Raw genomic sequence first — 14,145 nt, forward strand, 5'->3', positions numbered from 1 at the left:
GATTGCTTGTACATACACTGCCACATGCATACATACATACATACTTACACAGATATACATACAAATTAACACACATATAAACACATGGACACATACACACAAATTCATATACACCCTGACACGTACACACAAATTCAAATACACCTTGACACATACACACAAAGATAAATACACTGACACACAGATACACATACACACACTGACAAATGCACACACACAGACACATGCACACACTAACACATGCACCCATACTGACCCACAGATACACACATTGACATAAACAAACACACAGATGCACACACAGACACACATACTGACACATGCACACACACTGACAAAGAGATACATACAGATACAAACCCTGAATGACAAATGCACATACACAGACACATGCACACACTGACACATGCACACACTGACACATGCACACGCAGATACACACACAGATACACATACTGACACATGCCAACACTGACATATACACACATCCACACACAGATGCACACACCTTAAAACAGATACACACACATACACAATTTGACACACACATACATGTTGTAATTGTAATATTTGCAGCCACACTCCTGTTAGCTTACCTTTTATGTTCAGGAGGGTGGTTGCGTGTGATCCTGCTGCATAAAGTTGATGGGAGTGGGGTGTGGATAATTTCTCTGGTTGCTGCTCTCCCCATGCTGACTGTTCTGTCTCCTCCTCCTCTCTCCCTCCAGCGCGGTCTGAGTGTATGAATCTGGGAGGATTCCTCACAGCAGATACTGCAGGGGCCCGGTCAGGTTCTTAAAGGGCCGCTGCACGGGACCAGGCCCCTGTTTCAGGATTAAAAAAATAATACCCATCGGGTGAACTAAGCTGAGGGGCCCCGTTGCAGCTGCACCGGCTGCACCAGCGGTAGTCCCGCCACTGGCTCCCTCACTGCTTGTCCCCTTCAGACAGTGACACTGTACATTTGGTACAAAGATTTGCAACAGGGTTGATGTTCCAGGTGGGATAAGACAAATGGAAAATGATTTAGGTAAACTAGAAAAATGGTGCTCTAGCTATGGTAGCTGACATTTAATGTGAATAAGTGCAAGATAATGCCTCTTGGGCGTAAAAAGTGAAGGGAAGAGTATTGAATAAAAGGATTTAGTAATAAGTAAATCAGATGACTTAAAGGTAGGCAGACAGTGTAATAGAGCAGCAGGAAATGCTAGCAGAATGCTTGGTTGTATAAGGAGAGATATTAGCAGTAGAAAGAGGGAAGGGCTCATGCCATTATACAGAACACTGGTGAGACCTCATTTGGAGTATTTATGTAAATAATGAAAGAAGTGAGTCAGTACTCAAACTTTCCACCAGGAGTCGATTACAGCTGAGGTGGGTAGATCCACTAAACAGTGCAAAAATGATAAATGTGCAATGCCCAAAACTGGAATGAATATCTAGGGTAACAAATCTAACGATGGGTCACCAGCCATCGTTACCCTAGATATTAATTTCCCCAAAAACTTAATATCCAGTGAAATTATAACATTTGAAAAAATGGTAATGAGAGACATAAAGAAAATTTAAAAAAACAAATAAATATCAACAAAACCTTACCAAAAAGGAATCCATGACCCTACAATAATCTCAGAGAGATAATTCTGTGATAATTAAACCAGCAGACAAGGGAGGTGGTGTAGTACTTATGACATTAAAGGATTACAATAAGGAAGCTCAAAGATTATTAGAGGATAACAACACATAAATTAGTTTAATTATTTAAAAATTAATTTCCCAAAAAATCCTGTATTGTATCATCTCCCAAAAGTACACAAAAATCCAACCCAACATCCAGGGAGGTCTATAGTCTTGGGTATTGGATCAACATCTTGCAGACTATCGGAGTACATAGACAGATGTCTACAACCTGGAGTTAATAACCTGGAGTTAATATAAACAAAGCTCCAGGGCCTGACGGTATCCATCCACGAGTACTTAAGGAACTAAGTGTAGAAATAAGTGAACCTCTATTTTTAATCTTTCAAGATTCTTTTCTTTCAGGAAGTGTTCCGGAGGATTGGAGAAAGGCAGATGTGGTTCCTATATTCAAAAAGGGTTCAAAATCCTTGCCCTGAAATTATAGACCTGTGAGCTTAACTTCTATGGCTGGGAAAATATTTGAAAGGTTATTAAAGGACCACTCTAGTGCCAGGAAAACATACTCGTTTTCCTGGCACTAGAGTACCCTGAGGGTGCCCCCACCCTCAGGGACCCCCTCCCGCCGGGCTCTGGAGAGAGGAAGGGGTTAAACTTACCTCTTTTTCCAGCGCCGGGCGGGGAGCTTTCCTCCTCCTCTCCATCTTGATCGCGACGTCATCGGCTGAATGCGCATGCGCGGCAGGAGCCGCGCTCGCATTCAGCCGGTCGCATAGGAAAGCATTTACAATGCTTTCCTATGGACGCTTGCGTGCTCTCACTGTGATTTTCACAGTGAGAATCACGCAAGCGCCTCTAGCGGCTGTCAATGAGACAGCCACTAGAGGATTTGGAGGCTGGATTAACCCTTATTATAAATATAGCAGTTTCTCTGAAACTGCTATGTTTATAAAAAAAAGGGTTAATCCTAGAGGTACCTGGCACCCAGACCACTTCATTAAGCTGAAGTCGTCTGGGTGCCTAGAGTGGTCCTTTAAGGGATAATATTCAAGAATTCCTTGAGAAGAACATGGTTATCAGCAAAAATCAGCACGGTTTTATGAAGCACAGGTCATGTCAAACTAACTTGATTGCGTTCTACGAAGAAGTAAGTAGAAGTATAGATCAGGGTGTTGCAGTGGATGTGATCTATTTGGATTTTCGCCAAGGCATTTGATACAGTACCACACAATAGATTAGTGTTCAAACTCAAGGAAATCAGTCTAGATGAAAATGCTTGTTCTTGGGTAGAACATTGGCTTAAAAACAGAGTACAAAGAATTGTCATTAATGGTAAATTTTCAAGCTGGACAGAGGTGAAGAGTGGTGTCCCTCAGGGGTCTGTTCTGGGACCCCTTCTATTTAACATGTTTATAAATGATCTTGAAATAGGCATTGAAAGCTATGTTTCATTGTTTGCAGATGACACAACTTTGTAAAGTAATAAAATGTGAGCAGGATATCACTTTGCTGCAGAGGGATTTAGACAGACTGGGGGAGTGGGCACTCAAATGGCAGATGAAATGTCATGTTAAAAAAGTTATGCACTTTGGCTTAAAGAATACACAAGCAACGTATACCCTTAATGGAAGCGAATTAGGGATAACAACACACGAAAAGGACTTGGGAATTGTTATAGACAACAAACTATGCAACAATGTGCAATGTCAATCAGCAGTGGCCAAGGCCAGTAAGGTATTGTCATGCATGAAAAAGGGCATTCATTCTCGGGACGAGAATATAATTTTGCCTCTTTATAAATCACTGGTGAGACCACATATTGAATATGCTGTGCAATTTTGGGCAACAGCTATTAGATGCATACTTGCAAAAACAGAATATTCAAGGATATAATCTTTCAATGTAGGGTAATAACTGTCACGTTTTCATCTGCTTATAAAAATGTGGTTAATGACATTTACTGTCCACACAGGAAAAGTTGTGCCGAGCAGCAACCTAATCCACAGAAGGGTTAATGCTGAGCAGCAATTATGCAAATGAAGCCTGGTAACTGAATTTGGGGTCAAAGGCCGGTTACAGCCTATCAGATCTAGAGGAGGGGTATTTAGGCCCAGTTCTCATCCTGCTCAGTGCCCTGTCGTGGTTTCCCTTATGGTTGTCCGAGAGCGCGTTCCTGTTTATAGTTTTCTACCTGTTTTTTTACTTTGGCTTTGTTTATTGACTTCTCTATATTCTGGTATCCTGACTCCTGGCTTTCCTCATCGCTGTGTCCCTTTCTGTGTTCCCTGACCTCGGCTAGTATTTTTGACTATTCGTTGTACGTTAAATCCGGCCATTCTAAGGACCGGTAATACGTACTTATTTGTCATCCGTGCTATACAGTTCTACGTGCTGGATCAAACAGTAATCCTGACATTACGACATAGATCCTGTAGAACTGTGTCAGCACATAGCTGCTTGCGAGAGGAAATTAGAGGAGAATGATCACCGCATGGATCAATTAGCTCAGGCTTTCAGTATGCTTCTCGCTAGAACGGCGCATCTGCAGCCTGCAGCGTCTTCTCCTATAGCACCTCTACCCTGTGTACCTCCACCCACTGTTAATAGGACTCCTAGCATCTCCTTATCGCCATCCCTACAGTTTGATGGCAATATCCAGGAATGCAGGGGTTTTCTTAATCAGGTGGAGTACCATTTTGAAGCCTCACCAGGGTCGTTCCCCACAGACAGAGCAAAAATTGGTTATCTAATGAATCAATTAAAGGGCAAGGCCCTTGCCTGGGCTAATCCGTTGTGGGAGAGTAATCGGAGCATTGCTCATAATTACCAGGAATTCCTTGCCGAATTTAAGCTCACGTTTGAGCCATTGGGTAGAGAGGATGACACCTCCACTGCCCTAATGCACATCAGACAAGGTAACCGGTCTATCTCGGATTATGCTATTGAATTCTGTACCTTAGCTTCTGAGGTAGACTGGACTAACAATGGGTTAATCTCAGCATTCAAAAAGGGTCTCTCAGAGACTATACTAGATGAGATAGCCGCTAAAGAATTACCTAAGAGTCTTAACGAATTTATTACGTTTGTCATGCATATTGATAATAGGTTAAGACTCAGAGAAGTCACCCGAAGCAAGACCAGACGTACGGCTATGTCCCTAGCACCTCGATTCTCTAAACCTGTTTTGTCTAACCTCCCTGTACAGTCCGAACCCGAACCTATGCAGTTGGGGGTCACTAGACTGTCGGAGTCCGGAAAACAGTATAGGAGAAGGGAGGGGTTATGCCTATATTGCGGTAGAAAGGGACATATGATAACTAATTGCCCAGTGCGTCCGGAAAACTTCTGCACCTAAGAACCTTAAGGGGACAGATCTTAGGTGTGATGGAGTTGTCCTCTAACAAAAACAAAAGTAGATTCCTCCTTGAGGTATCTATTTTCCTTGATAACAAGAAGTTTTCTTGCAGTGCCCTAATGGACTCAGGTGCTGCTGGAAATTTTATTGATGTCCAGTTTATTAGGGGTAATGAGATACCGGTCAGGGAGAGACCTATGCCGCTAGCTGTAGATGCTATTGATGGTAGACCACTCACACAACCGCTTATAACCCACGAAACTGTCCCTATTACGATCGCTATCGGGGCCTCCCATAGGGAGGAGATGACGTTTCAGGTTATTACTTCTCCATCATGTCCTATCATATTAGGGTTTCCGTGGCTGAGTAAGCACAATCACTATATTGACTGGGCTAATAAGGAGATATTAGAATGGGGTAAAGAGTGTATGGGGAAATGTATAAAACCAGTACTAAAGAGATTGGATACTATTGACCTTCCCACTACCACTCCCCAAACTCCTGGAGTTCCCATACAATACCGAGAACTTCAGGAGGTGTTTAACAAGGCTCAATCCGATGTATTGCCTCCCCACAGAGCATATGACTGTGCCATTAACCTGTTTCCAGGCGCTATGCCACCTACGGGGGCAGTTTATGCCTTATCTCCCCAGGAGAGTAAAATAATGGAGGAATACATCAAAGAATCCTTGGGCAAAGGGCACATAAGAAAGTCATCCTCACCAGCTGGTGCAGGATTATTTTTTGTTGAGAAAAAGGGTGGTGAGTTACACCCTTGCATAGACTACAGGGCACTTAATAAAATCACTGTAAAAAATGCATACCCTATCCCACTCATTTCTGAATTGTTCGATAGACTTCAGGGAGCTAAAGTATTTACTAAGCTTGACCTTAGGAGCGCTTACAATTTGGTTAGAATTAAAGAGAATCATGAGTGGAAGACGGCATTTAATACCCGTAGTGGACACTATGAATATCTGGTAATGCCATTTGGGTTATGCAACGCCCCGGCCGTATTCCAAGACTTTATAAATGATGTACTCAGGGAATTCATTTACTCATTTGTCTTGGTTTATTTGGACGATATTTTGGTGTATTCCCCTGATCTTCAAACTCACCACTCCCATGTGAAACAGGTTCTGCAGACGTTGTTGAAAAATAAACTTTATTGTAAATTAGAAAAGTGCATATTTGACCAGCCTGAAGTCCACTTTTTGGGTTACAACATCTCTGCATCAGGATTTCAAATGGATCCTAAAAGACTAGAGGCTGTACTACACTGGCCATTACCCTCTGGTTTAAAAGCCATTCAAAGGTTCATTGGTTTTTCCAACTATTACAGAAGATTCATCAAGGGATTTTCTTCTGTAATAGCCCCCATCACTAAAATGACTGGCAAAGGGGTTAGTAGCACGGTATGGTCCAAAGAGGCTGTGAGTGCTTTTGAGACTCTTAAACAAAGATTTGCCTCTGCGGACATACTAAAACATCCCGACACCAGTAAACCTTTTATATTGGAGGTTGATGCATCCGAGACAGGGGTAGGGGCTGTTCTCTCTCAGAGAGAAAGCCAGGGAACACCATTGCATCCTTGTGGCTACTTCTCCAGAAAGATGTCTCCTGTTGAGCGCAACTACGATATTTGCAATAGAGAACTGTTGGCCATTATTCTTGCCCTCAAGGAGTGGCGACATCTTTTGGAGGGTTCCAAGGACCCCCTGTTGATCATAACCGACCACACAAATCTGGCATATATAGGGGATGCCAAACGTTTGTCTTCCAGACAGGCTAGATGGTCACTGTTCCTTTCACGTTTTAACTTCCTCATTACTTATAGACCTGGTTCTAAAAATACCAAGGCTGATGCCTTGTCCAGGCAATTTGATAATAAGTCAGCTCCGAACAGGTGAGATCTCCTATTATTCCACCAGAGTGTATTATTGCTACTACTGTCCTCTCACTGTCTTCTCCACTGCTTGGCACCATACTGGAGGCCCAGCCTCAGGCGCCCAGTGATAAACCGTATGATAAACTGTTCGTTCCCTTATGTGAAAGGGTTAATATCATGAAAGTGTTCCATGACAATATAACTGCTGGACACCCTGGCATCAATAAGTCCACTGCCGCGATCACTAGATCATTTTGGTGGGATTCACTCAGGAAAGATGTAAAGGAGTATGTGCAGGCATGTTCTGTGTGTGCAGTTTCTAAGGTGACTCATGCACTTCCTTGTGGCTTGTTGCAGCCTCTTCCTGTTCCTGAGATTCCATGGTCCCACTTATCCATGGACTTTATTGTTGAGCTTCCTAGCTCTGCTGGGTTCACTACTATTCTCATGGTTGTAGACCGATTTTCTAAGATGGCTCACTTCATTCCTCTCAAGAAGTTGCCATCTTCGCAAGAATTGGTCCTAATTTTCATACGTGAAATTGTCCGTTTGCATGGCATCCCTCACAATATTGTGTCTGATAGGGGCTCTCAGTTGGTGTCCAGGTTCTGGAGGGCGTTCAGTAAACAATTGGGGATTGATCTCTCCTTCTCCTCCTCCTACCATCCACAGACCAATTGTACAGCTGAGAGGGCTAACCAGTCATTAGAAGTTTATTTGTGTTGTTTTATTAATAGCACACAGGACAATTGGTCCGAACTACTCCCGTGGTCTGAGTTCGCTAGAAACAATGCTGTTCATGACTCCTCTGGGCACAGTCCATTTTTTGTCAATAATGGTAGGCATCCTATGGTTCTCCCTGTGGTATTTTCTGATACTGCCATTCCTGCTCTGAATGAGCGTCTGGCCTCCATTCGGGATACCTGGGTTAAGGTTCAAACTGCTCTAGGGGCTGCTGCTGAACGCTTTAAACATTTTGCTGATAAGCATAGGAGTGCCAAGTGGGGGAACGGGTTTGGTTGTCATCTTGCAACATCAAGTTTAAGGTCCCTAGCATGAAGTTTGCCCCCAGATTCCTTGGTCCCTATAGAGTGCTTAGTAGGATCAATCCAGTGTCTTACTCTCTGGCTCTTCCTGCATCTTTAGGGGTTCCCAACACTTTTCATGTGTCCTTACTCAAACCTCTTGTCTGCAATAGATATACTGTTCCTTGTGTTCTTCCCCCTCCGGTGGTGGTGGGTGGTCAGGAGGAGTATGAGGTATCTTATATCGTGGATTCTAAGTTTTCTCAGGGCACTTTACAGTACTGTTTGTGTTTGGAAAGGTTACGGTCCTGCTGATCGTTCTTGGGTTTCGGCTCCTGACCTGCATGCGGTCCGCGATTTTCACGCCAAATTTCCTCTCAAGCCTGGTCCTGCCCGCCCGGTGGGCGTTCTTTAGGTGGGGGGTAATGTAATGTTTTCATCTGCTTATAAAAATGTGGTTAATGACATTTACTGTCCACACAGGAAAAGTTGTGCCCAGCAGCAACCTAATCCACAGAAGGGTTAATGCTGAGCAGCAATTATGCAAATGAAACCTGGTAACTGAATTTGGGGTCAAAGGCCGGTTACAGCCTATCAGATCTAGAGAAGGGGTATTTAGGCCCAGTTCTCATCCTGCTCAGTGCCCTGTCGTGGTTTCCCTTGTGGTTGTCCGAGAGCGCGTTCCTGTTTATAGTTTTCTACCTGTTTTTTTACTTTGGCTTTGTTTATTGACTTCTCTATATTCTGGTATCCTGACTCCTGGCTTTCCTCATCGCTGTGTCCCTTTCTGTGTTCCCTGACCTCGGCTAGTATTTTTTACTATTCTTTGTACGTTAAATCCGACCATTCTAAGGACCGGTAATACGTTACTTATTTGTCATCCGTGCTATACAGTTCTACGTGCTGGATCAAACAGTAATCCTGACAATGACTGCTTGATCCAAGGATAAATCTGACTGCCATTCTGGGGTCAGGAAGGAATTTTTTTCCTAGCATGTTGCAAAATTGGAAGTGCTTTAAACTGGGTTTTTTGCCTTTTTTTGGATCAACAGCAAAAAACAAATGTGAGCAAGGCTGAACTTGTTGGACGCAAGACTCTTTTCAGCTATGTAACTATGTAACAATGTAACCAATAGTCCAAAAAAATACCGAGCTATCGTAAAGATTCCGGAAGTATACTAAGGCACATCAATGAATTGGTTTGGGAAGACGATTATTTTTTAGTAACTGCAGACGTAAGTTCACTATACACCATTATTGCACACGAAAGAGGCTGCGCTGCTACTAAATAGTTTTTAGAGCAATAAAATAATTTCAAACCAGAATATATTGATTTTATATGGAAGGGATTTAATAAATTGGCATAGCTGGGTGCGAACTTCGTTCCCATTGGGGTTCCACAGACCTGAAAATAAAAATCTCCGTCATACCACCTTATTTTAACTAGTAATTATTTCTGGTAAGACAGAGATTATTATTTGGAGGCCTGTGGAACGGCAATGGGAACAAGCTTCGCAACCAGCTATGCCAATTTATTCATGGCCCATTGGGAACTGTAATTTATACATTAGAAAAACGGCTGGGTGGAAGGCCTCGTTATCTATCGCAGTTAGATAGATGACCTGTTTTTTTATTTGGAAAGGCACAGAGAAATCACTCACATATTTTATTAACAGATTAAACCCAAATGATTGAGGTATAATTTTAGCAACAAATATTAGCAAGACTCTGGTCAATGTTTTAGATTTGGAAATTTTTATTGAAGAAAATATAATTATAACTAGTACGCACTTTAAAAAGGTCAATGTAAATAGTTTTATACACACCACCAGCTGCCCTTTTACACCCTGGCTCAAGGCAATTCCAAAATCACAGTTCCTTCGAATTAGAAGGAACTGTACAGAGGAAACTTAATTTATGGAACAGGCAGATAAACTAAAGAACAGCTTACTAGAAAAAGGGTACAAGGAAGAAGACTTGTCTAATGATCTAAACCAAGTTTTAAAAATAAAAAGAGACACCTTACTAGAGGATAAATATACAAATAAAACCAAATCAGATATGGGAAGTGATATACCCATTATTTGCAATTACAGCCATGGCAATCAACAGTTTAGGAAAATCATTAATAAACAATGGCCCGTGTGGCGAAACCAACCTCGCCACTGTGAACTGGAGAAGCCTGGTTGCTAGCCTCTTGCCCTTTGACTATGGCCCTGCAGGTTAAACAGTTTATATTCCCTGCAGAAAGGCTTATTCGTGCCTTTCTGCCGGCGTGTTCGGTAGATTCCAGCTACCGAACAAACTGGCGAACGATGGACCACCTGGGAGCTGGAGTGTGCCACCAATTGACCGCCCAGAAGCTGTGGTTAACCACAGCTTAATTGACGAACGCTGGGTGGCCTTTGTTCGTTTGTCGAACACGTGGCGATGGCCATCTTACGAGTCCCGAACGGCCAGCGGTGTTCAGCGCTAAAACTATGGAACTAAAAAAAGGACACTTATTTGCGCGAACACCGCTGAGCCGTCCGCCCCCTGGTTCCTATTCGTGCCCTTAGGGTCGAACACCGGTTCATTCGGTATTTTGGAATATGTGAATATGTTACCCCAGGTAGCTAAGCCATGGAGCCCATTCGTGTAACGAAAGACTATGTGAAAGACTTTGGCTCCATGGCGATTGAACTGTATGTATATGATCTGAGCGCCATTCGGTAATAATGTGCGCTCAGATCCAAGCTATCTGGGGATATGTAGAATGTATATATTTTATGTCCTAAATGTATCAGTAGGTAATTTTATGTCTTTTACTGTCTTTTTGTCTGCCATGTGTGTAATGGAGTTGGCCTCTGTCCTAGGAGATAATTGGATTTCTTCCCCAATTATCTCCAGGCCAGAGGGGAGGGGTTGGGAGGCATTGTGGGAGGTAACTCCTGTGTGATTGGTGTATTATGTAATTGTTGTAAATCCCTCCCTTGCATGGGAGAATCCTTTATAAGACAGTTGCGTGAATAAATCAGTGTTGTTCCTGTTTAACCCTCAAAGTGAAGTGTCGTCTCATTCTTGGGGGGAATTTGACTGTATGCCGATTGCCAGGAGTGTAAGCTGTTCGTAGGGCTTTTCCTGTTCGGCTGCTTCCAGGGTTCATGTTTTTCCTGTTTGGGAGTTGGGGATTCATACAGTTTGGAGTTTGGGAGATGGGTGATTGCAGTAGCTGATGGTCTATCTGGAAGGGGATTATCGCCTAAATGTTTTTTATCCCCTTGTGAGCGAAACGGTCCGTTACAGCACGTTTTATAGGAAGACCCCATTTTATCTAACTTTCACGACTGCTAGTGTGGTCCAACACGCAGAAACTATGTAAACATATACAAATAAGAAAGGAAAAATAAAAGGACAGAGCGTAAACCGGACCTTAGAATCGCCGGACTAATACGCTAGAGATAGAGAATGGTCAAAGGGAAAGCCGAGGTCAGGGAAGCCAGAAATACTCAAATACTGTTTAAACAAGCCAAAGTCAGGGGAACCAGAAATCGGAATAACCAGGAAAAGCCAAGATCAGGATACCAGGAAATCAGAATCACAAAGATAAACGCACTCTCGGGAACCAGGAACAGGAAACCACGACAGGGCAAGGTACTGGGGTGAATTAGGGATTTAAATATCCCTCTCTAGGCTCTGATTGATCAGAGGGTGACCTCTGACCCCAGAACGTGCGCGTGCCTTGACATCGTGACGTCACGCGCACGTTCGTATAATTTGGGGGGTGGAGCCATGGATGGGCGCGACCGCATGGTTGGCGCCATTTTTGATTTTCCCAAACGGCGTGGAGGAGCGATTCCGGGCAGGTAAGCTCAGTGAGTTGGCCCAAAAAAGGCCAAGTAAAGAGCCCTGAGCGGCCTAAAGTAAAATAATGGGGGGCGGACCTATTGTCCTCCCCCCGGCCCCCACCAATGAGCGGCCACCAATGAGCGGCGGGTGGGGGCCCTAAATTAGAATAAGGGGGACCTATTGTCCCCCACCCCTGAGCAGTGGGTGGGGGTCCTAAATTAAAATTAGGGGGGACCTATTGTCCTCCCCCCCGGCCCCCACCCCCACAAATTGCAGGCATCCTGGCAGGGTGCTTACCAAATAGTGGAAAAGCGAGGGGACACTACATATGTAATCGCTAGCTGCCACGATGACAAACCTTTGGAAAACTTTCCATGTCAATATGCTCAAGGAGTATCTTGAGAGACAGGAAGTCGTGGCAGCCATATGTAGCCCCACTCACGAGGACCCTGACAACGTTCCCATACCAAAATCTGTTAGAAAGGAACCCCCATCCTGATTTAGTAGAGCAAGTGCAGATAGGGGACCGACTTAACCCTACAGAGAGGGAGCAACTAAGTAGGTTACCACAAGAAAAGCGATCTACCTTCTCCCAAGACCCAGGATATACCAGCCTAACCACTCACCAGGTAGACACCCTGGGACAGTAGCCCTTAAGACAGGCCCCTTACCGGATCCCAGAAGCAGTCTGGACCGAGATGAAGAAGGAGATAGATGAGATGCTCCGACTAGGGGTCATTGAGTCACCCGAAAGTTCCTGGGCCTCCCCGGTGGTTTTGGTACCCAAGAAAGACGGTACTATCAGGTTCTGTGTGGACTATCGGAAACTCAATGACAAGACGGTGACAGACGCCTACCTGATGCCCCGAGTAGATGTGCTACTCGATCGTATAGCCAGGGGAAATTACTTAACCACCATTGACCTCTGTAAGGGTTATTTGCAGATTCCCCTGGCCAGGGAGGCTATCCCCAAGTCAGCATTTGTCACCCCGTTCAGCTTGTACCACTTTAAGGTCATGCCGTTTGGGATGAAAAATGCACCAGCTACATTCCAGCGCTTGGTGGACAGACTCCTTGATGTCTTCCAGGATTTTGCCTGTGCATACCTGGATGACATAGTGATCCTGGATCAGATTCGGGCCGACCGGCCTAACTCTGAAGCCAGAGAAATGCCATTTTGGAATGGCAGAGATTCAGTACCTGGGTCACCAGATAGGGTGTGGAAGGCAGCGTCCAGAGCCAGCCAAGATTGCAGACTGGCCCACACCCCGCACCAAGACCCAGGTACTTGTCTTTCTGGGCACTGATGGGTACTATAGGCTATAGCACCATTTCTAAACCCCTGACGGACCTGACGAAGAAAAACCTTTCCCGACAGGTCCTGTGGTCTCCCCACTGTGAAACAGCCTTTCAGACTCTCATAAATGCGCTCACTAATGCTTCTGTTTTGGCTGCCCCAGCCCCTAACAAACACTTTTTGTCCACACAGACGCTTCCATGTTCGGGCTGGGGGCAGTTCTCAGCCAAGTAGGAGAAGACGGAGGGGAACATCCTGCCGAAAGCTCCTGCCACGAGAGGTCAGCTATGCAGCCGTGGAAAAGGAGTGCCTGGCCCTGGCATTAAAGAAATCGACTCCCTACCTCTACGGACAAGAGTTCACTCTGGTCACAGACCATAACCCATTGGTGTGGCTAAACCGGGTCTCAGGAGATAATGGCAGATTGTTACGCAGGAGCTTGTCAGTACAGCAATTCAATTTTACCATTACCTACAGACCCGGGAGGCAAAATGGCAATGCCGATGGGTTATCCAGACAGACCGACCTCAGCCCAGAATAATCTCAGTTCTGGACAGCCTTAATTTGCCCCGAAAAGGAGTCAAACCGTGTCTGCCAGAGTGTTCCACAAGGAGGGAGCCATGTTACAGAAGTCCCCTCTGTCCATTACAACCCAGTCATTTTGCTACTTTAGTTGCTTTTACCTGAACCGTATTGCAGGCCATTCGTATGTACGAATGGCCGACCACCCAGCCTTTGGCGTGTGCCGCCAATTAACCCCGTTCACCTTGCAAAACAGCGAATGAACCGTTGAACTGACGACCACCCTACCGGAGGAGAGTGCCTACAATTAACCACCTGGGAGATGCGGTTTTGTGGCTAACCGCAGCCTAATTGACTGTCATCAGGGTGGTCACCGTTCGTTTGTAAAAGGTCGAACAGCATAGCGAACTAAATGGCAAAAAAACTCTCGAACGACCGAACACCTGGCCTCTGGCATGTGCTCCTAGTTAACTACCTTGAAGCTGCGGTTTTGTGGTTAACCGCAACATAATTGCTTATTACCAGGGTGGTCGTCGTTCGTATGCCGAACACGTGGCGGCGGCCATCTTTTTCTGTCGAACGCCCAGCAGGT

The sequence above is a fragment of the Pelobates fuscus genome, chromosome 1 (genome assembly GCF_036172605.1).
Source record: "Pelobates fuscus isolate aPelFus1 chromosome 1, aPelFus1.pri, whole genome shotgun sequence".
Classification (NCBI taxonomy): domain Eukaryota; kingdom Metazoa; phylum Chordata; class Amphibia; order Anura; family Pelobatidae; genus Pelobates; species Pelobates fuscus.